At 37.2% G+C, this 25875-nt stretch overlaps 1 protein-coding gene across 4 annotated transcripts in view; it reads left to right on the top strand.

The window, feature by feature from the left end:
• Positions 1-234: 234 nt before the first annotated feature.
• TAB2 (TGF-beta activated kinase 1 (MAP3K7) binding protein 2) overlaps positions 235-25875 on the top strand; it is an 86653-nt gene continuing 61012 nt past the window's right edge. The window contains exons 1-2 of one of the 4 annotated variants that reach the window (XM_060029814.1): positions 235-607; positions 25234-25382. The gene's annotated coding sequence lies outside the window, so the exon portion shown is untranslated. Of the gene's footprint in view, positions 608-1285; positions 1693-24653; positions 25383-25875 lie in introns of those variants that run through there. The other 3 variants (XM_060029815.1, XM_060029817.1, XM_060029816.1) reach the window with 3 other exon arrangements.

The following is a 25875-nucleotide window of genomic DNA, read 5'->3' as shown; positions in this document are numbered from 1 at the left end:
CGCCGCCGCCGCTGGCCGCTCCCCCGCCGCCCGACTGGGGGAGGCCTAGTCACAGCCGCCGCCTCAGCAGCGCCCACAGATCTCGCGGTGTTTGCCGGCGGCCGCGCCGCCATATTGTGTGACAGTATTTTGATTTGCACTGGACTGGCGGAGCCGCGGCGAGAGCGAGCGAGAGCTGGGGGGGTGGGGGGAGGGCAAGCAAGCGCGAGGGGGGTGGGGGCCGAAGGAGGTAGGGAGGCCGAGCGAGCTGGAGCCGAGGAGCGGGGAGAGGCGACGCCACCCAGCCATCGTTTTTGATCTGCAGCAGCCGCCGGCGGGGCGACCCAGCCCGACCCCCTCCCCTCCCCCTCAGCCACGAGCGGCGGCGGCGGCGGCGGCGGCGGCAGCCGGAGGGAGTTGGCGGCGGCGGCCGATCGGAGGGGCTGAGCGGGGAGGGAGGGAGAGCTGAGGTGTCCCCCCTGCCGGGTGGAATCGGAGGCGGCGGCGGCGCTGGCGGCGGCTGTGGTGGTGGAGGCGGCGGCGGCGACGGTGGAGACGGCTGCCGTAGTGGGAGAGGCGGCGGCGGCGGCGGCCGAGGAGGAGGAGGGGGAAGCGGCGGCGGCGAAGGGTAAGCGGACAGCGCTGCCGGGCCTCGGCGGGATCCCCAATCCCGGCTCTCCCCTCAGCTCCCCGCACCCCCCCTTCATCTGGAAGGGACTCTGCCGACTCGCGAGGCCCTTGCGGGGCGTCCGCTTCTTCCTCTCGCTCTTCCTCCCTCCGCCTCCTTCCTTCCCCAGTGGCGAGGCAGAGAGGGAGGCCCCCCAAGTCCTCCAGACCGGGCGGGGGTGGGGAGCATCGGGCCCGGCCTGGGCTCCCGGGAAGAAGTGTGTAGGGGGAGGGGGAGATTCATTGGAGTCGGGCGCGGGGGAGAGCCCCGGGTGGGGGAGGGTGCCGGGGGCGGGGAGGGCCCCTGCCTGCACGGGTGCCCCCGGCCCGCCCCTTTGGCATGTGTGAGATATGGGGGGGCTGGGCCGGGGGGGACGGAGATCTCCTCTGGGGGAGCCGTGGCCCGAGGAGGGATGACTTAGGGGCGAGGGTGTTGCGGGGAGAGATCGAGGGAGTTACGTGGAGGTCGAGGGGAGAGCGTCTTTCCTTTTCCGATGTGGGTTTTCTGCAGCCTTCTGGAAGTGGGGAGCCAGCCCCGCTGTGAGTGTGTGGCCCTTAGATTTCAGAGGATAGTTCTAGCTTTCTGTCCTGTCAACCTCAAACCCTAAGATTGGGGTTGGGGCCGGGAGGCTGAAAGGGTCTGGGTATCGCTGAACAGGTGACAGGTGTATCTTCCCGTTGCTGATGCTGTAAGGCTGCTCGGGCTGGGTAGTATAGCAGAGTGGCGGAGCCCATGTGGCTTCGTATCTATGCGTTTGGCCATGTTTCATTCCATATATAGTATATTTGCGATGTTCGGTTTCCATTCTTCAAGTCAGCTTAATTGTCGTGGAGGAATTCTTCAAATGTTTCTGATAAGCTGGGTTTCCAGGAGAGTGGAGGGAATTTGCAGCTTCACGGGGGTTTCGCAGGAGTTCATGCGTTTCGGGGTCTCCAGTGCGAGGCTGTTTTGAGTGCCTCTCTTCATTGGAAAGTTCTTGAACACTAAGGTCGTATTTGAGGCAACAGTGAGGCAGTATACTTTTGCATCCATTTTGTCTGTTTTAGGTAAGTTTGTAAAGTGTCGAACTTTAGGGTCAGGTTGATTCGCATTTTATAAAAGGAATTCGTTTGTGCTTTAGCTCACTCTTAAAGAGTACGTTGCTCATTATGCAATTTCAGATTTGGCCGGGAATTTTGGTGGGCATGGAATACAATTTTGCTTTCAGTTTTTACACTACTGCTGCTTACCACACTCTTCATACAGTAGCAGAGTATTGACACCTTTTTAAAAGTATCTTTGAATTCCTTGGAACAGTGAAGTCGTGATTGGTTTTAAACCCTGACAGTTTGAAACTTCAGATTTTGAAACCACTGCATTTTCTAATAAAGACAGACACGCTCTTCATCTTACTGTAAGCTTTGGCTGAGCACTTAAATTAGAAACAATGGGAAGAATTGTCAGATAAATGAGTGACAAATTAAAATAGGGCCAAGTTTAAAAAGGATTCAATAGCTTTGAAAAAACGTGTCTGGAAGGAATATATTGAATGATGGCACTATCAGTGTGTTAACAGGAAATAGAACAAAAATTCCAGTGATTCAGAACTTCTGTTGGGGTTTTTTTCCCCTTAAATCTAATCAGTTTCTAATAGAGGGTGCTTAAGATTTAAATCTTTAAAGGATCAACTGAAAGTTGAATGCGTTAATTAGATGAGTAAGTCATCCACTGAATATACTCTGTTATTTCATTTTTCTCTTGGGCACGTGGAATACCTTTTCTGAGTTCAAAAGTATTCTCAGGGGACACTGATGAAATGCAAGTGGTTCAACCCTCTTTAGTGAACTGTCACATAGTAGAACCTGTGCCTTTGTAACTTGTTAAGAAGTGGATAAATGATCAGTCTCATCTGATACAAATTTCCTGAAAAATAAGTTTTAATTTAATCTGATTTGATTGAAATAACACCTATATTTGGTCCTCTCTTTACTGGAAAGAAGCGCTTGCCTTCAGCTAGTGATATTGTTTAAAACTTGCATACAGTTATTGCATCTAATGAAATCAGGAGGTTTTTAAACTCTGCAGAGTTAAGTGGGCACAACTACTCAGATCCCCAGTTACGTTATTATTGAGAATTGCTTGTTTAGTATTAGTAACACGTTATACTTGGGTAAGTGTCATAACATGATTAGTCTTGTGTCTTGACAGAAATAAAAATTTATTCTACTTCTGTAGTTTTCTCTGTAAGGAAAATTCTCAAAATACTGTTGAGGATGAAATCTACATATGTATCTATGAACATATGGCATTTTGCAAAATGGGTGTGATGGGCACCACTTACATGAAACTTTGTGAGTTTCGTGCCAAAAAAGTCCCATGAGGAATGTGTGAATTTTCTGAAACAGCATTTATTTTAGTTGTATAAATTCATCAAGACTAAAAGTGTATTTTTTAATGGTTATCAACTTATTTAAAAGGCACTGTTTACCTTGTTATAGATGTTTTGAAAAAAAGTTCCTGATAATCTTTACAACATACAAAGTTTGTAAGTTAAACTGTAATTCAGAAAAGCTTCGATTTCATTATATCTCTACTTGGCCATGCTCCTATGACCCAAGAGAGAACGGTAGTAGCACTTTTCCATTGTTTCACTTATGTCATCTTTATTTGGTCCATCTAAGATTGGGGCTCTATAAAATAGAAGGATTATGAGGAAATAACAGAGGCAAATGTGAAAATGGGGCAAAACAGTAATAAGGAGGAGAAGCTAGGGGATAAGATGCTAGTAGAGGATTAGATGAACAGTTTTAGGCAACTAGGAAAATGGAAATGTGGGTAGTGGTGGGTGCCAAGCACAGGAAGGTGATCGTGCTGAACGATTCTAAGGAGGTTTGGGCTGAATCTTTCGGTAGACTCTCACAGTCTATATGTCATTTTATTTTAAGTCCTCTGTATTAAGATGGTAAGGATTTGGAGACTTGGAAATTGTATGAAATCTAAACGTATGCATGTTCATATTTATTTGCCTCTGGCTCATATTTCCAAAATACTTATAATATTTTAAAATTTCATTTTTTTATGATTCTGACCCTAAAAATCAAGGACACTTACTTAATCAGAAAGCTAAAATCCCTGAGTAAGTACTCAGGGGTGGCCAGTACTGTACTTTTTTGTTTGTTTGTTTGTTTGTTTTTGCGGTACGCGGGCCTCTCACTGTTGTGGCCTCTCGCGTTGCGGAGCACAGGTTCCGGACGCGCAGGCTCAGCGGCCATGGCTCACGGGCCCAGCCGCTCCGCGGCATGTGGGATGTTCCCGGACCGGGGCACGAACCCGTGTCCCCTGCATCGGCAGGCGGACTCAACCACTGCGCCACCAGGGAAGCCCAGTACTGTACTTTTTACATTCCCTTTAGTTAACTGCTAAACTCGCCTGTGATCTTGATAAGAGTCAGAGATTAAGAATGGCTGTCTTGGAAGCAGCCGCATGGCACAGGGATATTGGCTCGGTGCTTTGTGACAGCTTAGAGGGGTGGGATAGGGAGGGTGAGAGGGAGGGAGACGCAAGAGGGAAGACATATGGGAACATATGTATATGTATAACTGATTCACTTTGTTATAAAGCAGAAACTAACACACCATTGTAAAGCAATTATACCCCAATAAAGATGTTAAAAAAAAAAAAAAGAATGGCTGTCTTTTTCTTCATTTTCTAAGTATTCCATCCCTCAAAACACAATGTTTGGTGCTAAGTAGTATTTACTACTAGCCTTCTAGCGTTAAACTTATGCATTTTACTTAGACTTTTCACTTTGATTTTTATTGACTCATTTTACAAAGTATGCTTAGTTTCTAATTTCTTAATCCTCAGAAGGAATGGGCTACTGTTAAAAGCACAGTAAGATGCGTCAGCTGAGAAGTTGATGTTTTAGAAGGAGATCCAAGTCAGAATTGCCACAAAGCAAAATTGTGAATATTAATATCAGTAAAAGATCTCTGTGAAAATTGATTAAAGTTTTGCCACTTAAAAGTGCTTTGTTCAAAATATAATTCATGTAGACCCCCGTATCTCCTGACAGTGCTTTATAAATGAGGCTTTGCCGAATGTATCTTTTTGATTTGCCTCAACATTTTTAATGTAAAACTTGAGCAAGAAATTCTATTGGATTTCTGATAATGTTTCAGTTCAAAATTTGGTATCAAGGGAGTAGTAAATTTCTTTAGACCTTTAATATCTTAACATTAACCTTTTTAGTGTTTCCTGCATAGTAAAAGAGAAACTAATATTTATTGAATACCTACTAAGTGCCAAGGTTTCTATCGTTTCACAGATATTTATTGAGCACAGAGTTCTTTGAGATATTGGAGATGGCAGCAGTGGATAACACAGACAAAATTTCTGTCCTCATATAGTTTACATTTTAGTAGTGGAAGATATAATAAATGAGTAAAATCAAGCGTGTCTGGGAGAAAAAAGTACTGTGGAGAAAAGTAAAACAGAACAGGAGGTTGGGGAACAGACATTGCATATTTGCTCTTTTAAAAACTACATAGTGGATATTATCTTTGATTTCAAAAACAAAAACTTCCATACATAAATTTTTTTCTTTAAGAATATACTTCAAAACTAACACAACATTGTAAATCAACTATACTCCAATAAGAAACTTTTTTTAGAAATATACTTCATAATTTGGGAACAACATTATGTTTGTACTTCAGAGTTTTAGTTAATAGCGATTTCCTATTGTTAGTGCTTCAGAAAGCTGCTTTGTGGCTCAATAGAAAATTTGGAGTCTGATATCCTGGTTTGAATCCTGGTTTGCCACTTACTAGCTTTGTGATTTGGGGCCAACTACAATTTCTCAGCCTCTCTGAGCTTGTTTTCTTCTCTGTAAAATGAATAGAATACCTATAGGGTTGTTGTGATGCCAAATTATACATTTTGTGTAAATTATCTGATATATAGAAGGGGCTCAATAAACTGCAACTTTTTTGTCTGTTGCTTATCTGGAGTTATAAAACAAAATAGTTGATGTTGGTAATCTTTCCAAGAAGCTTTCACAGCACTGTGGGGGACATTGTTTAATACACAGTTTATTTGAACAACTAAAGCACTCTTCTCTGATAGAATAAGGTTAATTAAAACTCAACTGTAATTTATGGTCACTAATACTTTCTGGAGCGTTTGCACATGTTATCTAGTCAATATGCTGTCAGGAGTAAACCTAGTCTTTATGATGAGGAAAAGTTGTGACATATCTTGATGAGCTGGATTTCAGCATTTTGACAAGTAGATAAAAATGTCGTATAAGATCCCAGTTCATGGAAGTACTTGTGAAACATTTAGTACAGTTTACATATTCAATAAATGTTCGCTTTGTCATTAGTTTATACCTTTATTGTGTGAAAAGGGGTAATTCAGAGAATTCACAAAGTATTAAGGAAAACTTTTATGAAGAGAAAGTAATGCAAATTGTGCATAAGTTTTATGAAGAAAGAGTGGAATAGTCAAATTGCAATATTTGTTTTTCATTTTTAGCCTGGGAAATCACTAAACTGTCTCAAGGACAAACCGTGTCTTATTTTCCTTTCAGTCTTGACTTCACCATATCCTCAGTGCCTGGCCTGTACTTAATGAGCTCAAGGAATACTGCGCGTTCAGTGCTGAATGGCTCTTAGTGATAGTTTTCCTATGTATCACAACTCTTTTTGGTAGTAAGCACCTTCTGGTTTTGAAAAGTGTTTGCACTGGACTTAAGTCTTTGAATCTCTAGTTTTAAGCACAGACTCAGATATCACACAAAATCTTCTGAATGCTATTTTTTTGAATCTAGCCAAAAGTTTGAAAAAACGTCCTAGAAGTTAAAAGGAAGAAAAGAAAGAAATTATTTGCAGCTAAATTAATATTTATTAACCTATTCCTATGAAGTTGTTGACATTAAAGTGAAAAAGTGAATAGAAATGTTTAAAAGCAGATTAGAAAAAATAATTCATGTATAATTATGTGCTCTTAACCAGGCTTTAAAAGACAAGTTTGTCTTACCTCTTTAAGGCAATTTCAGTGAAACTGTACATTTGTACTGACATTATGGATTAAATGGCTCAGTCACTTTCTTACATTCCTGTGATGTGGGGAATATTGGTGTTTTCACGGAAAAGGGAAAACATCCCACCCCACCCTACCCTACTTTAACAGTAACCATTTTTCAGATGTTTGAATCTTAGTACCAGGAAGCTTTTTCCTGTTCTGTAGCAAGTTATTCTCTGCCTAATGAATAATAATTTTAGCTTTCCTAAAACTGAAGACTTCCCTTAAGTTCTAAGATCTTTAGTCATTTATGCAAAATATTTCTTGGCTTTTAAAAAAATTCCCCTTGAAGATGTATAGAAACAAATTGCTTCATTTTTAAACTTGGCATGACACAATACTGTTTTAGAAATGAGATAAAAATATCTACAATTGGATATTTTTATACTCTTGTGGGTTTTTGTTTGTTTGTTTGTTTGCTTTGAACTGTAATAACCTACCACTGGAAAGGGATACTACTACAGGGTGTCAGTTTGAGTGGCTTCAGAAAGAAAGTCAGTCTGATTTATCCACAAACAGGTACAACATAGACCAGGGCATTTTAAGAATTTGTAGTATTTTAATTGCCTTGTTAAAGAAAGTGGCATTCTTGTTTCACCTAAGAAGAAAAACAAAAAACAGTCCTGGTACAAGCCTCAGAAGCCAAATAATAAAGTAGAGGTTGGAATGGTCCTGCAGAGAGAGACAGAGGAGAGAAGCAAGAGTAAAGAAGTGTAGAATTTAAAAGATTTTGGTGGAAATATATGAATGCTGATTGTTTTTAATAAAATTATTCAAAAGAATTACTCTGTTAAAGAAAATTCGTGGTCTCTGCAACCAGCCCCTGCCCAAGCTTGCCAAAATAGTAAGTCAAAAGCAATGCCACATTCCGAGGTATAGTATAGAGATTGGTGCTACCATCAAAAACTTCAGAGTTTCTGGGGGTTGATTCTGACCATTTAACTTGTCTGTTTGGCTAGTGCAGAAGACAGGTTCTGGGAGAATAACAGATGACAGTGAATTATTGAGGGGAAAAAAGTGCACAAAAAGAGTAAATTTTCAGTTAGTAAATTCTTTTTATTCTTTGGTTTATTAACTATACTTTCATCTGAATTATTAAATAATACTCTTCTTTTGAGTTTTAATGTTTAAAGTTTTCCTCTAACATTTATATTAAGGAAAACTTATTTTGACCCATAATATCTTAATGTTAACCTTTTTAGTGTTAGCAAAATGGAGCACATCACAAGTTTGCTTCCTGTCGGTTTGCCAGTCAGGCAGGCCAGATACTGCTTGTTTCATTAGTATAGAGCCAATGGCAGTTCAGCGGAATGATTTTCCATTTCCTATCAATGGGAGGAAATACTTGCCAATACAAATGAAAACTTGAAATCTGCAATTTGACCTTGCTGAACACAGTTCTCACACCAGGCAAGTTTTGTTTATCAGAGAAATCAACAAAAACAATCATTCTGATATGAACTGGGAAAATAGGAGTAGAAGGGAGTTTACCTAGTTTTAATTCTCTCAGCTGCTGAAGAAAATACTACTTTTGAGTTTGAGTCGGTCTCTGTTAACTTGTCAACTTGTCAACCTCCTCCCTTTTAACTAAACATCTTAATTTTATCGTGTTGGGAATCTGTGACGTATGATAAGAAAAGACCTGGTCTTTAAAGTCAGATGAGCCCAAGTTCAAATGTGAGTTCTATTACTAACTATAGCTTTGTGGTCTTGGGCTAATCACTCAAACTCTTTGACTCTAGGACTTGTCTTTAGAAAAATACATAGGTATAATAATACCTACCTTGCATGGTAGTTTTAACTACATTATCTGTATTTCTTACGTTAGCTAGCTCTGTATTTTTGTTACCTAGCACAGTACTTACCTGAATTTAGTAGACATCAATAAGTAGTCGTCAAAATGTCTGATATATCCTATGCTTTTTGAGGCAGATTTTCTTCCCTGTAACTTTCTTATATCAATATTAGCTTCTATTTAGCGAAGCTCAGTTTCAAAAAGTATTAATCTTTCAAACAGAACAAGGTGAATTATTTTTTCTAGTAGACATATAGCTCAAATAATGGGAGGTAATCTTACATTTGGAATTTAGCTTTGTTAGGTTTTTCTTTCAGAATACCTGTTCAATTCATTTTCCCCAACAAGTAGAATAAAAGGGAAATAACTTCTATACTGTTTAATTTACTGTACCTCTTCAGACCAAGGGTGAAATAAACAAAACATCACCATTATTATTTTAATTACAAAATAAACATGCACATTATTAATTCTTTGTATTTTTCTTATCTGTTCCTGTGAAAAAGCCCACATTTTTAATTTGAAATTAGTTCACAACCCATGATTTAGGTTTTTTTATGAAAAGCATTAGAAAATTGGCATGGATCGGATTTTGAAAACACTGAAAATATATGAGCTTAAATATAATACTATAAAACATATACCACTTTATCTGTATAAGGTGACCTTCGTAATTTTTTGTTTTAAATTGCTAGTTAATATTTTTTCAATTATTTTAATAGTATTATTTTCTGTGTCCATATTTCACATTCAAAAAAGATACAGTGCTGAATTTCCTGATGTTCATTACTGGGTTAACTGTGATTTTTTGCTTTGAGTTTTCCTAAAAGTTTTTTTATCTTAATTCATTGAGTGAACTGGTGATTGTTGTAGAATATTTTGCTGTACTAATTAGTATTAATTGCTATTGTATAAGTAATATTTTAACCTACTAATAATACAGTTTGTATTATACAGTGATGCTTATACAAACATTTTCTGTTCATCAGCTTTTGGTGCTATGTTATCACTAGAAAATAGTAACAAAGAAGATAGCAATATAGGCAAGAAAGTTTGCTTTTTAAAAGGGCTTCAGAACAGAGTGTTTGTTCCATTTTAATTCATTGAGCACAGATTGTGGTGTAATTGCTTGGTTAATTTTTAAAAGACTGTTAGTGACCTGACAAACATGGGCGTCTACTCTTTGGAACTCAAGCAGATGCATGTAGGCATCACAGTTAAGTAGTTACTAGAACTGAAGAGAAAAAGTACTCACGATATCTAAGGGACCATTGACAAACAAAAGTTGGTGAAAATACAGGTACTGTGTGTTTGCATTGAGAGTAACTTGCTGTTTACCTTGTGACTAGCATATACCTGAACTGTACTTAACTAAGTACTGTTTGCTACCTTATGATGATTTTCTAAGGAAATGGAAAAATAAACATGTGGAAGTGGGGTTTCAAAAAATAAAAAATTTCCATTTCCACAAAGCCAATTCTGCTTTTTTACATATGAAAATGTATTGACATGTATTGGTTGGGCTTGACTTTTCTTTTTCTTTTTTGAGATTTTTCTAGCTGAGGTGGTGCTTGGGCCTGAGTGAGACATCCTCATTCTCTTCATGAGATTTTCCCCTCATGAACAATGGTATGAATTTACAGGATGACTGTTCAGAGCCGTTGCTGTAGCTCTGTGAATGGAACAAGAAGTACTCTTTTGAGGAAGGTAACTGGTTCATGGGAAAAGTGAACTGGTGATCTTCGCCAAACCAAGCTACCGAATCAGTACTTCAGTTTCTATAGGGTATCACATGACCAAAAGAATAGAAAGAAACTCCATAGAGTTTGTTTCATATGGCTTCTATGATATACCTGTGCAAAATAGCTAACCCAAAAAATCTTGTCTGACTCATTCTTTCACCATGCCTCATCTCTACCTTCTTTATTGGTCAACCTAATTCACCTATCCAGTAGTTTTGAATTAGTTTTGAGTCCTGCTGTGTGCCAGGTATTTTGCTAGGTGATGGGATTGGAAGGATGACTAACATATTGTTCTTGCCCTCAAGGGACAGGTATACAAGCTATCAATAGTGTACTAACACTAGCAAATGCAGTGACAAGGTTAGACATAAAACACTTTAGGAATCTACAGGAGGGAGTGTCTGACTCTGAGGGAAGGAGGGATATAAGAGAGAATTCTTCATAGGAAGGGTGACACAATCTGTTTGTGTCAGATAGGCAAGGAAGAGGAGGACAAGTTGGGAGAAGAAAGGCCATTGCAGTCAGAGAGAACAACATGCATAAAGGATGGAGGTAGCAAAGTCCACACCTATTCAATACTGTGAATAGTTCCACAGTGCATTAGGTACCAGTGGTGGGTTAATTGGAAGTGAGGTGGAAAATGAGAAGAAAGAGCATGAAAATACTTGTATGCTCTGTAAAGTAGATTTGACTTCATCCCATAAATGATGGAATGTTTAAGATTTCTCTGGCTGCAGTGTAGAGAATATTTAGAAAAGAGTGGGGGGGGGGGCGGGAGGTAGCCTTATAACCGTTTATTTGAGAATTGATAAAGACGTGAGTTAAGGCTGTAATTAGGGAGAAGAGTAGGTGATGAATTTGAGAAGAGAATACTGAGTGTGAAGTAAGTAAGTAATCACACATGCCCTGGCTTGAGTACCTGAGTGCATAGTATAATGCCTGCCATTCATCAGCACAAGAGCATACCAGGGGCAGTAACAGGTGAGGAAGATGTTTGAGTTCTGTTTGTTGGTTTTAAGGTTCCTAGAGAGAGAGAAAGAGAAAGAAGACATCATTTTATTTGGGAGGCAACACGGAAGTCTTCTCTGATTAGATGACATTTGAGCAGGTGCCTGAGTGAAGTAATAAAGGGAAAGAGCTTTCTAAATAGAGAGGCAGGAGCATGCTTGCCGTGTTCCAACAGCAAGAAGACCAGTGCAGTTGGAGTTAAGAGAGCGGGAGAAGAGTGGATGAGATCCTTTCATCTACTGATGTGCTTTCCATGTAGCTATTTAGGTCGTAGAAAGGATTTTGGTATTCAGGATGAAATTAGAAGCCACGGAAGGATTTTAAGACGTGAGCTATTTTCCTTTTTTTCCCCCTTTCACTCTTCAAGAATTGCTATAAAAATGGAATCATGTGTTGTGTTATATATTTTGAGATTGGCTTTTTTTCACTCAGCGTTATGCGCTTGAGATACATCCAAGTTGTTTCGTGTATCAGTAGTTCATTGCATTTTAATGCTAAGAAGTATACCATTGTATGGATGTACCACAATTTGTTAAGCCATTGATTGAAGGAATTTTGTGTTTCCAGTTTGGGGCTCCAAAACTAAAGCTGCTGTGAACAGTTTTCCACAGGTTTTTATGTGAAAATACTTTTTCATCTCTCTAGGATAAATCCCCAGGAATACAGTGGCTGGGTTGTATGATAAATGTATGTTTAACTCTGTAAGAAACTGCCACTTTTCCAGAGTGGCTGAACCATTTTACATTCCCATCAGCAGTATATGAGAGATCTAATTTCTCTGCATCCTTGTCAGCATTTGGTATTGTCAGTATATTTTTTATTTCAGCCATTCTAATAGATATGTAGTGACATCTCTTTGTGGCTTTAGTTTGCATTTCCCTAATAGCTAATGATGTTGAATGTATTTTCATGTGCTTGTTTGCTGTCTGTGTATCCTCTGTGGTGAAGTGTCTGTTCAAGTCTTTTGCTTATGTTCTGATGGGATTGTTTGTTTTCTTGTTGTTGAGTTTAGTGAGTTCTTTATATATTCTGGACACAAGCCCTTTGTCAAGTATGTGATTTGCAAATATCTTCTCCTGATCTGTGCCTTATCTTTTCATCCTCTTAATGGGGGCTTTTGCGGAGAAAAAAAAAATTGATGAAGTCTAATTTATCTTTTTTTCTTTTATGAATTGTGCCTTTTGTTGTCAAGTCTAATAAGAGCTCTTTGCTTAACCTTAGGTTTCCAAAGGCATTCTCCTATTTTCTTCTAAAAGTTTTCTAAAAAGCTTTACATCTTGCGTATGTAGATCTATGATCCAGTTTTACATAATCTTCACATAAAGGTGTGAAGTTTAGATTGAAGTTCACTTTTTGTCTGTGGATTGTTCAGCTGTTCCAACACCACTTGTTAAAAAAAATTATCCTTCCTCCATTGAATTGCTTTTGCACCTTTGTCAAAAGTCAGATGGCTGTGCTTGTGAGCGTCTGTTTCTAGATTCTTTATTCTGATCCACTGATCTTTGTGTTTATCTCTGTACTACTACCACACTGTCTTGATAACTGTAGCTGTATGGTAAGTCTTAAAACCAGGTAGTAAAACTTCCCTAACTTAATTCTTCTTTTTCAGAATTGTTTTAACTATTGCATTTCCTTTCCATGGAAAATTTAGAATCTATAAAAAAATCATGCTGGGATTTTGGTAGGAATTGCATTAAACCCTTAGATCAATTTGGGGAAAATTGACATTTTTATTTTGTTAAGTCTTTCAAGCCATAAACAAGTTTATCTCTCCTTACAGTTAGGTTGCCTGATTTCTTTCATCTGCATTTTGTAGCTTCCAACACACAAATTCTATACATGTTTTGCTAGGTTTATAACTAGATACGTTTTTTTTTTTTTTGGAGCAGTTGTAAATGATACTGTGTTTTAAATTTTGGTTTCCAGTTGTTTATTGCTAGTTTATAGCAATATGGTTGATTTCTGTGAGTTCACCCTTTATCCTGAGACATTGCTAAACTAATAAATTCTAGTAGTTTTTTTGTGGAGACTGTGGGTTTTCTAATGTGTCTATGAATAGAGACAGTTTTATTTCTTCCTTTCCATTCTGAATGCCTTTTATTTCCTCTTCTTGCCTTACTGCTCTGGTTGGTACTTCCAATACTGTGTTTAGTAGGCGTGGTGACATCAGACAAGCTAGTCTTATTCCAGATCTTAAGGGAAAGCATGAAGTCTGTCACCATTAAGTACATGTTAGCTGTAGGTTTTTTGTAGGTGCCTGTCTCTTCCTAATTTAAGAATCACTTGATATGTGATTCTTTGAGCTTTACAAGACAAAAATTTACAAGACGAAATTCTTAAATTACGGTTTTTCTTCTTTAAACTGTTAACTGAAGGTAACTTTCCTTGTTAAAAGATTCACTCTGGCAGCTCTTTGTGGAATAAACTATAAGAGCAGGGCAAAGATGTCAACAGGGAAGCCATATTGGAAACTACTGCAGTTATCCAAATGAGAGCTGATGGTGGCTTAGACCAGAGTAACAACAGGAAAGAGTGTGAAGAGATCATATTTTGGATATATTACAAACCATGGGTGGGCAGAAATTGCTGATGAATTGGATCTGAGGCATAAAAGAGAAGTCAAGGATGACTCCCAAGATTTTTGGCCCAAGCAGTTGGGAAGTATGGAGTCGTTGTTGGCTGAGTTGGGGAAGACAGTGAAGTAACAAGTTTGGGCTGGGCAATCAAGAGTTTTTTGTTTTTTTTTTTTTTTGGATGTGTTAACTTTGAAAGGCCTACTAGACACTTAACTGGACCTATCAAGTAGGTAATTTGATATGCAAATGGAATTCAAGCAAGAAATTCAGGCTAGAAATAGAAATTAGAGAGTCATCAGTTGAGTTGATATTTGAGAAATTATAGTGATAGTTATTAAAAATTATACCTGTAACCTTTTTCTTTTTACTGTGCCATTGTTTAAGGCTTGTTAGCAAAAAGCAAGATTCTCCTAGCACGTGAAGAACTTTGTGAAAATTTTGATTGGTTCTGTTTATCAACACTGTTGTTTATCTCACATTGAGTGCACCAGAAATTATGTGGTTGGGAGACAAATTTGGGGGATATATATTTATTGTAATGTGTATTTAATCATGCTTATTTGAAAAGTAGATGGCTATAATAGTAGTATAGACACATGTGCTTTACTAATTTTCAGAGCTTTGTCCTAAATCTTTGTAAATGAAGTAGCTTTATGCATATTGTGAAAAGGGTTTGACACTATTATTAAGTGACTGAAAGGCTTTCTGTGGCAACATTTCTTTTGTAGATAAAACAGATAGCCAAAGAGACAGGTCAAAAACAAAAATTTAAAATAGGAATGCAAAATAGCTAGCAAGGAGAGACTTAGATTTCTGACTTAGAGCCAGAATTAAATTGGTAAAGGGAAAGGGTAAGCCTCAGTTTACAGACGTGGTAAAAAGATCTTCTGAGTTCCATTCAGGTATGTTTTCTTCATATTAAGGTATTCTGGAAAATACTTTTTTAAGTGGCATGATATTTTCTGTTGTAACTGATTAATGCTTTTTCTTATTTATAATTTAAATATCTCAGGACTTTTTTTCCCCTATCACAGGATTTACCATATTTTATTATAATATTCTGTTTATTTTTCAGTTTCTCCCACTAAATAAGTTTTTACAGCATCAGTACAATGCCTTGACATTTAAGCTCTATGTAAGTATTTGTGAATGAATGAGTGAACACACATACTACTAAAGTTTAAAGCTAGAAGATTTGCTTGCTTTTAAAAGTAAGTGAGTTTTTGAGATTCCAGAGTATAGGTTTTGGTCAAATGTCTTTTCTGGGGCTTCCCTGGTGGCGCAGTGGTTGAGAGTTTGCCTGCCGATGCAGGGGACACGGGTTCGTGCCCCGGTCCGGGAAGATCCCACATGCCGCGGAGCGGCTGGGCCAGTGAGCCGTGGCCGCTGAGCCTGCGCGTCCGGAGCCTGTGCTCCCCAATGGGAGAGGCCACAACAGTGAGAGGCCCACATACCGCAAAAAAAAAAAAAAAAAAAAAAAAGTCTTTTCTGAGTAGTACCCTGATGCTTTCAAACAAATATTACACTCCTGAAGAATGCACCCAAACATAGCAACATTACTAACCCAAGGTCAGTGAAACACACATTTTGCCATTTGTTATTTGTTCTTTTTTCCGAGTGGTAGTGGATTTATGCAAAATCATCTAAAGTTGGCCCAGACTTCTTGTACGGAATGGAGCACACATGGCAAATAGTAGGCTGGGCTTAGAGTTTAGACCATAGTAGTATCTCATAGGAAATTTCCTATACACATTTTAAAAGAAAGTAACTTTCATCTGCCTTTAGGAGGACTAGGTCCTCCCTATTTCCAGGTAGATGGTAGGGGCATAAGCCTCTTTTCTCTTCAGTTAAAAACATTTTTATTTACCTTCCCTCTTTGAGCTTTACAAGACAAAAATACCCTGAGCCATTACTGTTCCAATTCAGATTTAAGCCCCAAGAGAAGAGTTATTTTTGAAAGCCATAGTATTTTATTTCCAGATCCCTAGTGTGTTTGTATGTGTATGTTTACGTACGTGTATGTATGTATATAGCTGTATATACATGTATATATTGTGCTAGTCAATGACATATTAATGAAATTAATAGGAAAAATGGCTTTCCTCTGGTATTGTTGACACCAACATAGTAAGAGTGTAAATTGTTTGGTGCTCTGTTTTAGGCATTGTGGGGGGCGGGGCGCTATATAAAATAATCCTTATTTTCTCTGGGAGAGAACAATGTGTAGTCAGCTGAGTCTGATACAGAGGTACCTACTTCTCATGATTATTGAGAGCATTAAATGAGTGAATGCATTATAAATCATTTGGCCCCGTGCTTAGCACACACATAAATGCTTAATAAATGTTAGCTATTCATTGTTACAAAATTATTATAAAAATGATAAACTTAAAACTTTATTGTTATTCCTTTTTTCATTTGGCTTTCTTGATCCCATTCTTTCCTGCATTTTATCTAACTTTTCTGACTCCTTTGTTGTAAGTTCTTGGTCTTTAAGTCTCCTCTCTTCCTGCCCAACCTCTTTTCCATTATTCCCTTGGTCAATGTCATCACCTTCTACCAAAACTCAGTACAGTCTAATTCTACAAAATCTTTTACCTCTCTTGGGGAGGAAAGTGACATGATCCAGCTATGTTTAGGAGCTAGAAAGCTTGTTACCACTGTGAAATATAGCTTAGAACGGCCTAAGAGTGGAATGAGCCATCAGATAAGAGATTATTGTGTTACTTTGATTATCCAGGTAAAAGATACCTGAACCAGGAGGTTGTGGGACTACAAAAGGGGATTAATGCAAGAAACATTTGTGGGAGTAATCAGTAGAACTTTGCCAGTGATTGTATATGGTGAGGAAAAGAATTGAAGACCCTGAGATTTCTAACTTCAGAATCAGTGCTCTGTTATTAGTAGTTAACATATAGCTATATTATTGCGTGGGAGGCAGTGGGTTGAGTTTTGGATAAGATGACTTAAGGTTACTAGCATGGCACTGTCAGACTATTTATTTGTTCCAGTCCCACCCACTTATCCTTCCCCCTTACTCACTCACTCAGTCTCTGAATTCCATTGCTATTAGTCTAAGAACTTTCCTTTAAGAAAAGTAATTTCTATTTGGTCATAAACAGCACTAGAGATTGAAATGTGTGGAGAGCAGTTCCTTGTTTCCTACCCGCATTCACATTATCCTCCTCTTTTGGGCTCTTCCCTCCGATGAAAAAGATTACTTCGAATAGTATTTACCACCATGACTGCTATCACCCACCCAACTTCTGTGATATTGGTATTTAAGTTTTTATATTTTTATATAAAGTAAATGAGGCAACTTGGCAGAGCTCTTTGAAGAAGAATAAAACTTCATGAAGTGTTTGTGATTAAAATATTAATCAGTGAGTAGAGTAATACCTCATTCATCTAGTATCATTAGGCAATAAATATTCTACAGACAACTGAAACTTATCCCCAAATCTATTTCTTTATAGACTTTATGTATAGAGATTTTAATGTTATATTTATATACTATGTAGATTATATATATATTTTTAATAGCTCCAAATCTTTTTCTTTATCATGTTTTATATGATTTACTGCCTTCTGAGAACATTTCTCCACCCCAACTTTACCTATTCTGAAAGACAGAAACAGCTTTTTGTTCCAGAGCCTCATAATGAGAATCAGGAACCCCAGGTTCTAGTCCAAGGCCTAACAGTACATTCTTGTGTGCGTTTTTGTTTTTCATTGTTTTGGGGGGTTTTGGGGTTTTTTGTTTTTTGTTTTTTTACCATTGAATCAGTGGACTCTGGAATTGTGCCTGGCATGTAGTAGATGCTTAGCAAATATTTTTTGAATGAATCATTGTTTTATGCCTACTTTAGCACTCCGTTCCTGATTTATTACTTGGAATTCATTCCTGCCAGGTAAATAAGTTTCTGAGTTTTTAATATAATATGACTATCTAGGTTCTGATTGAGGTGAATTATTAATATTAAGCTTAATTTATGAGTCTGTTTTTGCTGCTTAGTGGAATTTTCAGTCCTCTTGATGTATTTTCTGGTACTTAAACTTCCCAAAGAAATTGTCTTCTGATACTTGGTTTATTGAGAATAGTTTCTTTATTGAATACATTTGATGTGCCTATATTATATGTGCAGTGTCCTGTATACAAGCATGTCACCCATGTCCCCAGGGATCTTACACCTTGGATGAAGAGATGCGGAAGTGGAACTCGAAGAAAATAATTACATGTTGGGTCATGAAGCATTGACCCACAGGTACATTAGGTGTTCTAGGAATAGAGAGATCCATGTGAGCTGAAGAAGTAGAAAAAGAATTCGAAAAGGAGATGGAACATGAATTGCTTTTCAAGAGATAGTTAAGATTTTGATAAGCATGCAGGTGGAGAAATGATATCCTAAGCTAGAGCAGTAACATAGTCAGGAATGAAAGCAGGGTTGAACGTGTTCAGACAAAACCTGACTGAAGTTCTCTGACTGTGGGGACTAGTGGGAAATAAAAGTAGGTGGATTTAATAGGGTTTAATTCTAGACTCCATAACCCTGAAGAGCATCTGAGGAGAGAATTTAAAGGAGTCCCTGAAAAAAAAAATCTGTATATTTTTACCAACGAATAACCTGTAACTGAAATTTAATATTTCCTTCCATTATGATTTTAAACAGTAAAGCACAGTAGTATTAGCAGTACCTGTGACTTTATTACTAATAGAAAAAAAGCACAGATATTTTCATATTACTTTACTGTTGTGGCTGTCTCTGAGTACAGTTTATGTAGATTACTACTTCAAAATTATAGTTGTTATTAGACCCCTGCTGGATTTTATTGCTGAGTGTTAATAAAGAAGCAAATATATCATAAATATGGGTTCTAAAGAACACTTGATTACTGTGCTTTTCAGTATAATTGATTTTCTTTGTGATCATTTATTTTACTCATTAAAAATCATTCTTTTTAAAAAATAATTAGCTATATTTCAGTAAAACTGGCCTTTACTGAAAAGCCGGGGTTGGCCAGGGGGGTGTCCGTGATACCAGTCCTAGTGGAACCAAATTGGAGAAGACCTTGAAAACCACACTGAGGAATTTTAGTTGAAGTGATAAATAGGGGAGCGGCCTAGTATATTTTTCATTTGTTTGTGTTGTTTTAATTACAGAATAAATACGTCAATTTAGAAATTTTTAAAACTTCATAAAGTTTGAAAAAAAAGAGAACCTCTTCTTAGCTTACAGTTATAGATAAGGTAACAAAAATTCATCTATAATCCCACAATCACCATCTTTACCCTCTTACTATGTATCTGTTCCAGTTTATTAAGTTCTTGTGCAAAGCAGTGAAATATTTTAAGTGGTTATATAGGAGCCTTTCTTAATCTGCTTGATGGGTCAGATGGGAAGAACTTAATGGTAGGGAGGTAAACCATGGGTCTGGTCGTTTAGAAATTGGATGATTGGGATAGTGTGGTAGCAGTAGTTGTGGAGTAGAATTGGCAATTGTGGTGTTTGGAAAGAAGAACCTGTAGGACTTGGTGGTAAATATGGAGGCTGAAATGCATGGAGTGGTGTAAGGGGAAGTATCAAAAAGAAAGTTAAGAATAGGGTGCCTAAATTAGGATTCTTGGAGCAATATTGTACAGGTCCATGAAAACTTTTCTGAAACCCTGGGGCCAGCTATGTTTTGGAATTCATAATTTTTTGAATTTTGGAAAGGTAACATGTGTATATATTGTATACTATGTAACATGCCCAGCAAGGTTTGAGGCATCACCCAGTAGTTAAACACTAGTATCTCTGCAGTGAAAAATGGAAATGTTTACAGTAAGTGGCTAAATAAAGCCTATAAGTAGCTTCACGTCAGTTCAAAGCAGATTTTTGCCACTACCAGATGAGTTTTGACATGAAGCTTCATAAAAAATCTTTTCAGAGCTTTTTAGATTTCAGAACTGTGGAAGTGATTGTGAACTGTACTGACTGTAATATCCAGTGAGGAGAGTCTCAGGAGTTGTGTTTTGAGGAATGATAGTTATTAAATGGATGAAATTTGAAGCAGTTGAGAAAGGTAAAGGAAGGCAAGAGAAAAGTTAAGGTAATTTCAGTTTTCAGGCTAACAAGAAAATTGCTATTTCTGATAAAAATGGGAAGTTGAAGAGGGGAAGCTAGTTTGGGGAAGAGTTTAAGTTTAAACTTAAGCACAATTAAGAGGAAAAAAAATCTTCCTGCTTCACATGAGATTCCCTTTTATTTCTCATGCATTCTGTATCATGGGTAAATGAGCTTAAAAGTTTAGAAGTGTTGGAGTAGAAAATTTCCTTTTAAAATGAGCTGTTAATTTTCAGAGCCTATAGACTCTGATGTTGAGATATTAAAGTACTTCTAGCTTGGGAGTTGTTGGAAAGGTATTCCTAGATAACAAAGGGTTGTGGCCCTGCTCACTAGAACAAAACTTGGACAATAGACCTAAAGGAGAAGAGTGAGGTACTCCTCTAACAGGATACTTGTCTGTATGGCTGAATCATTAATACGGCCATATTTATAATCATATGAATATATTTAGAAGTAGTAATTGGTGGAGAAGCAGTGGTAGCTGACACGTTTTCAGTGCTTAATACATGTACCAGGCACTGTTCTAAGTGGTGTTCAGCAAACAGTCTAGTGGTATCTGTTCCTGCCTTGTAGACTAGGTCATGATTATCAACCTAGGTAGGAAGCATTAGGCTAGGTAGTGGTGTGATTTTGATTCCCAGTTCACTCTAAAAATCTGGAAGATAGATAATTAATGCACGAATATATAGAATTGAGTAGGTTTTAACTTTATTGCCATTCCATGATTTTTTTAAAAAAATTACTTTGATAGATGGACTCATACATTAGTATTGTCATATTAGAAATATGGAGAAGTATCTTTAACAAAAATGAAACAGGGGCCAGTAATTACTCTTGAAATTTTAGTTGCTTTCTATTTACTGTATATGTATATATTTGTTTTATGATTCATAAGTTTAAAAAGGCAAATTTTGCTTAAACTTTTATTCAAATTCTGCTACTGACTTGTGTGAGTTGAACTTCGTATTTTTCTTCTGTTAAATAAAGATGTTGGACTTAATAATCTCTAAGATCCTTTCAACATCAAATTCTATGATTCTGAATGCTTACGTTTCATCAAGTAGAACAGGAAGGTTAAACTACAATTTAAAGGAGCTTCTCCCTAGATGATGCTGTAACTGTAGATGAGATGCCAGAGCAAGAAGTGAGAGAATAAATGTCATAGATTTTACTTATACATCCTTTTGACAAACATTAAGAAGTACCAAAATAAGGAACCTAGGATGCTAGAAGAATATGCAATATTGACCAGAAAAGTTTTAAAGAAGAGAATGATCAGTAAGTATTCAAGTTAGTAATTAATCAATCAAGTTAATAAAATATAGAGGAGGGAACCCTGGACCTGGAGTTAGAAAGCCACAAATACATCTCTGGCCCTAACTCTGCTGCTTATTGGAGTTTTGATAATCAGTAAATTGATGTATTTTTCTGAACCTTGCAAATGAGAGTAATAATTACCTAGCCTTACTGGGTGGTTTTTCATGAGCATCAAATGATATGGTGAATTAAAAGTGCCTAGTAAAACTTAAAATATTCTATGGGAACTTCCCTGGTGGCGCAGTGGTTAAGAATCTGTCTGCCAGTGCACAGGACACGGGTTCAATCCCTGGTCCGGGAAGATCCCACATGCCATAGAGCAGCTAAACCCGTGCGCCACAACTACTGAGCCTGCGCTCTAGAGCCTGCGAGCCACAACTACTGAGCCCGTGTGCCACAGCTGCTGAAGCCCGTGCGCCTAGAGCCCATGCTCCACCACAAGAGAAACCACTGCAATGGGAAGCCCACGCACCGCAACGAAGAGTAGCCCCAGCTCACCGCAGCTAGAGAAAGCCGGCGTACAGCAGTGAAGACCCAATGCAGCCATAAATGAATAAATTTTTAAAGAATAAAATATTCTATGAATTTCCTTTAAAAAAACAAAATTTAACAGTACATTTGAAGATCTAATTGGATTTATTAAAAAAATATGAAACAAGCCGCAAAGTTTTTGCAAAATGGTGGGTAAGGCTCCTGAAGAGGTCATTGGATTTGGTGATTTGAATAAAACTTACCAAGGGATAAAACTTGAAGGCAGATTAAAACAAATTTGAGACCATAGCATAACTACTCAGTAGAGAAGTTTGGCAAGGCACAGATGGTGAGAGAGAGATGTCCTAGCATAACTTGTTTATTCTTTGCATTGCTATTGCAGTTTTTTGTATGCATGGTTGTGCTCCTTACTAGATTAGGAATAGAGGGCAGGAACTGCAGTTCATTCTCAGTTCCTTGAATAGAGTAGCAGTTTTAATAAACAGCTTTGTGAATAAATACTTGCTGAACAAGACTTAACTGATAAGAAAAGTTTTTGTGGTATAAATGTGTTCATGGATATATGTTTAAGATGGTTAAGACTTAAACAGGTTTGTAGGTTGAAGTGAGAGATTGAAAAGAAAGGGTGTTGTGGAAATGTGAAAGAAAGGGATAGGATCCGGAGCCACAAATGAAAATGCTGGTCTTAGCTGATATGAGACTCTTTCCTGAAAAAAGCACTAGATAATTAGCTGTGTATATCAGAATATAGAGAAGAAAAGGTAAGCTTCCTGGTTCTTTTTATAAAGCCACGTAACGTAAAATATGAACATAAAAGATTGCACATCAGTCTCACAAAAGTTGGTGCAAAAAATGCTTAATAAAACTGTCAAATGGAATCTAGCATTACATTAACAGAATAATACTATAACTGAGTAATATTCACTCTAGGAATGTAATGATAAATCAAGTTAAGTCATATTAGTAGGTCACGGGGGCTATGAATATCTTGACGGATATCAAAAAAAGGGAAATCAACATTTATTTCTAATAAGAATGCTTAGTGAAACAAGAACGAATGAACATAGCCAAGATTTTATATATCTCAGACCGGAAGCCAGCATTTTGTTACTAGAAATGGTAAAATACTAGAATTCCTATTTTAGTATTTAGTGAAATACTAAATTCCTTTTTAAAAGTCATGAATCAAAAAAGGTCTGGCCAGCATTACTGTTACATAATATTGTCTTGGGAATGCTGGCCAATATAATTAGACCAAAAAACAAAACAGGAGGTGTAATTATTGAAAGGGAGGAGGCACATTTATTTGTAGATGACATTTTATATCTGGAAAATCCAAAAGAATCAACTGAAACATTATTTGAGTAATGAGATTTCAATATGATAGTAGTTATAAAATAAAAACAAAAATTAATGGTTTGTCTATAAAAGTGTTTTTCTTGATGTCTTTAAACTGAAAGTCTATCCATATGGGTTAATGAATAGGAATCCTCATTTTTAAATACTTTTTTTTTCTTTTTTTTTGCCTTCTGGCAAAATTTAGTTTAATCTTATCATCTCTAAGTAAATTGCAATCTCTTTTGAGTAAGACTCTTTCTTTCCATGTTAACTTTTAAAAACTATTTGAAATAAAGTTGTAGCAGTGAATACATTTCGAGTAACTTTAAGGAAATTTCTTTTTCTTTTTCTTTTTAAAATTCCTTGTGGCCTGCGATAATGCTCTATTACTTGGTAATGCCAGGGAAGGTGTAATCTGATCTTTGAACCATATTTGGTAAATAATAATTTTGTGTGGAACCCACTGTTCTATCAGTAAGAGGAAAATTATTGCTCAAATGTAAGGCTTTTCTTTGCCCTTAAAGCATTTCCTGACTTAAAGACCTAGTTAGATCATACATTGATTCCTTTTGTTTTTTAAAAGGCACTGTATCCCAGATCTATAACCTTTTAACCTGTTGACAAACGTATTTTCTCCTTTACTTGGAGGAGGAAGAATTACATGTCTACTTACTTGTTTACCACTAATTCTCTTTATATCCTAAATGTAAATTGTTATATTTTTATTTATCATCAATTCTCAGAACTGAGCGTTCTTACATTTGCTTTGTTCTGAAATCAGTGTTGATGAATCAGTTATATCTCTTAGGATGTGACACAGTTGAGTTATTTAAACCTAAAGCTTGTTACACAGCTGTTGCTTTAGCATTTATTAAAATGAAAGCTTAAGTATACTCATATGTTTAGAACAAAAAAATAACGTTCCATTATGCAGAAAAATGTATTGAATACCTACTGTGTGCCAGGTCATTAGGTGCTAATTCTCATGGCAATCCAGTGAGGTGGGGGATGGTATCCCATTTAATAGACCGGAAACTTCTGCAGAGTTTTAGTTTATACTGGAACCAGATTTGAACCTAGATCTTTCTCCACCTGAATATTTTCACCTGCAACATGCCATCACAGAAGGTGGAAAATTGACATTTTTCTTAAAAACTACTTTCATTTTATTTTGCTTTGTTGTGTTTCTAGTTACTAGAAATGCAGGGAGTTAAGTTCTTTGAATCCTTGTCTTCACTACTTTTTTGTCCTGTTACAGTTCTCACAATCTGCCATCATTTGACAGCAGCAGAGGGTTCAGTTTATTTTGACTGCTGTGGGATTGATTCGTTTCTTAGAGAGAGACTCCTAAGGGTATCAGCTCACCAAACATAAGGACATCATTTCCAGGCCCTAGTAATCTAATTAGTACAACAGTCTAACATTTTTAATAGCCTACCATTTCTGTAACCTTTGTAGTTGCAAGTTTTGCGTGTGTGTGTTTTTTTAAATAATGTGGACCTAACCAAAAAAAAAAAAAAAAAATCATTGAATCTGTTTTGGTAATGGAAAAAAGAATTTCCAGTGTGGTTAAGAACCACATCTTATGAGCTGTTCTTTGCCTCCCTCTTTAAGAATTACAAAGTATTTTTAAAAATTGGAACTTGAAATTCAGTTCATTGCTTGGATATATATAAAGCATTTCTTAAGAAACCTCTGACAATTGATTGTAGGAATTTAGGGGAACAATTAGAAGATGATTGGAAATAAGATAGCAAAAGAGAAAACTGACCTGAAATGAGGACTTTACAATTCCAGTTTTACCAATGAAAGTGAATTTATTGTTGTTTTTCTCGTTCTTTTATACTCTGTGGTTCCATATTGGACAGTCTATTGCTAAAAGCCAATAGAGATTTCATAAAGGCTACTGTTTTAGTTTCTAGAATTAGGAGTTCAGAGTGGAGTTGTGTAGATTAAGACAATGACTGAACTAATGCAAATAGCATCTTCTGGTAACTTGTAATTTAAGAGATTCTTTTCCACTTAAGAATATTTCATGTGAGAGACATTGGGGACTACCTCACTGCTATTAGATCTCAATGTTATCTGGTCACGTTTCTTGTTCTGCCTACCCCTAGTTTACTCTAGTTTCTCTTCTGCTTTCAAGGCTCCAGACCCAGTTCCTGGACCTGCCCTGGAAAAGAAGTATCCAGTAGAGATGAGCTCACTGCAGTTACTTAATTAAAAATTTGTAAGCTGCAAAAATGGCAATGGGCCAATCAAGAACAGCTACCATTTGAATTTTTCTATTTCCAGGTATGCTAAAGTCCATGGTACCAGCCAAGCTTAGCCATGTAACTGCCTTACTATGAAATCTATAATAACCAACACTTTACTTTCAAAACTTGTGGTCATCTTGCTTTAAAGTTTGGTAACATCCCTAACACCTAGATAACATGCAGCTAGTATTGACTTTAATGTACCTTTGCCTGAATATTTCTAATTTAACTTGTTTGCTAGTAGTAGCAAACTAATGCAAAAACCATTTAAGAAAAATAAATTTGACATGCTATTGAGTTAAGCCCTGTAAATCTCCAAAAAGTACTCTGGTCTTCATTGAAAAGTAAACAGTAACAACAGAACTGTCTTCCTTTAAGAGGTTCACATGTGGTACAAGTAGTTTAGAGAATTAAATGAAACCAGTTCTCTGTCCTGAGATCCTCAACTATTCTGCACTACGAATGCCTTCACATAAAGAGTTAATATGGCTTTCAAAAATTGGAAGAAGATTCCTAGATAGAATCAAGTA

Source organism: Delphinus delphis, chromosome 14 (genome assembly GCF_949987515.2).
Source record: "Delphinus delphis chromosome 14, mDelDel1.2, whole genome shotgun sequence".
In the NCBI taxonomy this organism is placed as follows: Eukaryota; Metazoa; Chordata; class Mammalia; order Artiodactyla; family Delphinidae; genus Delphinus; species Delphinus delphis.
Note: the sequence above shows the minus strand (reverse complement) of the source record. Positions and strands in the feature narration are given on the sequence as shown.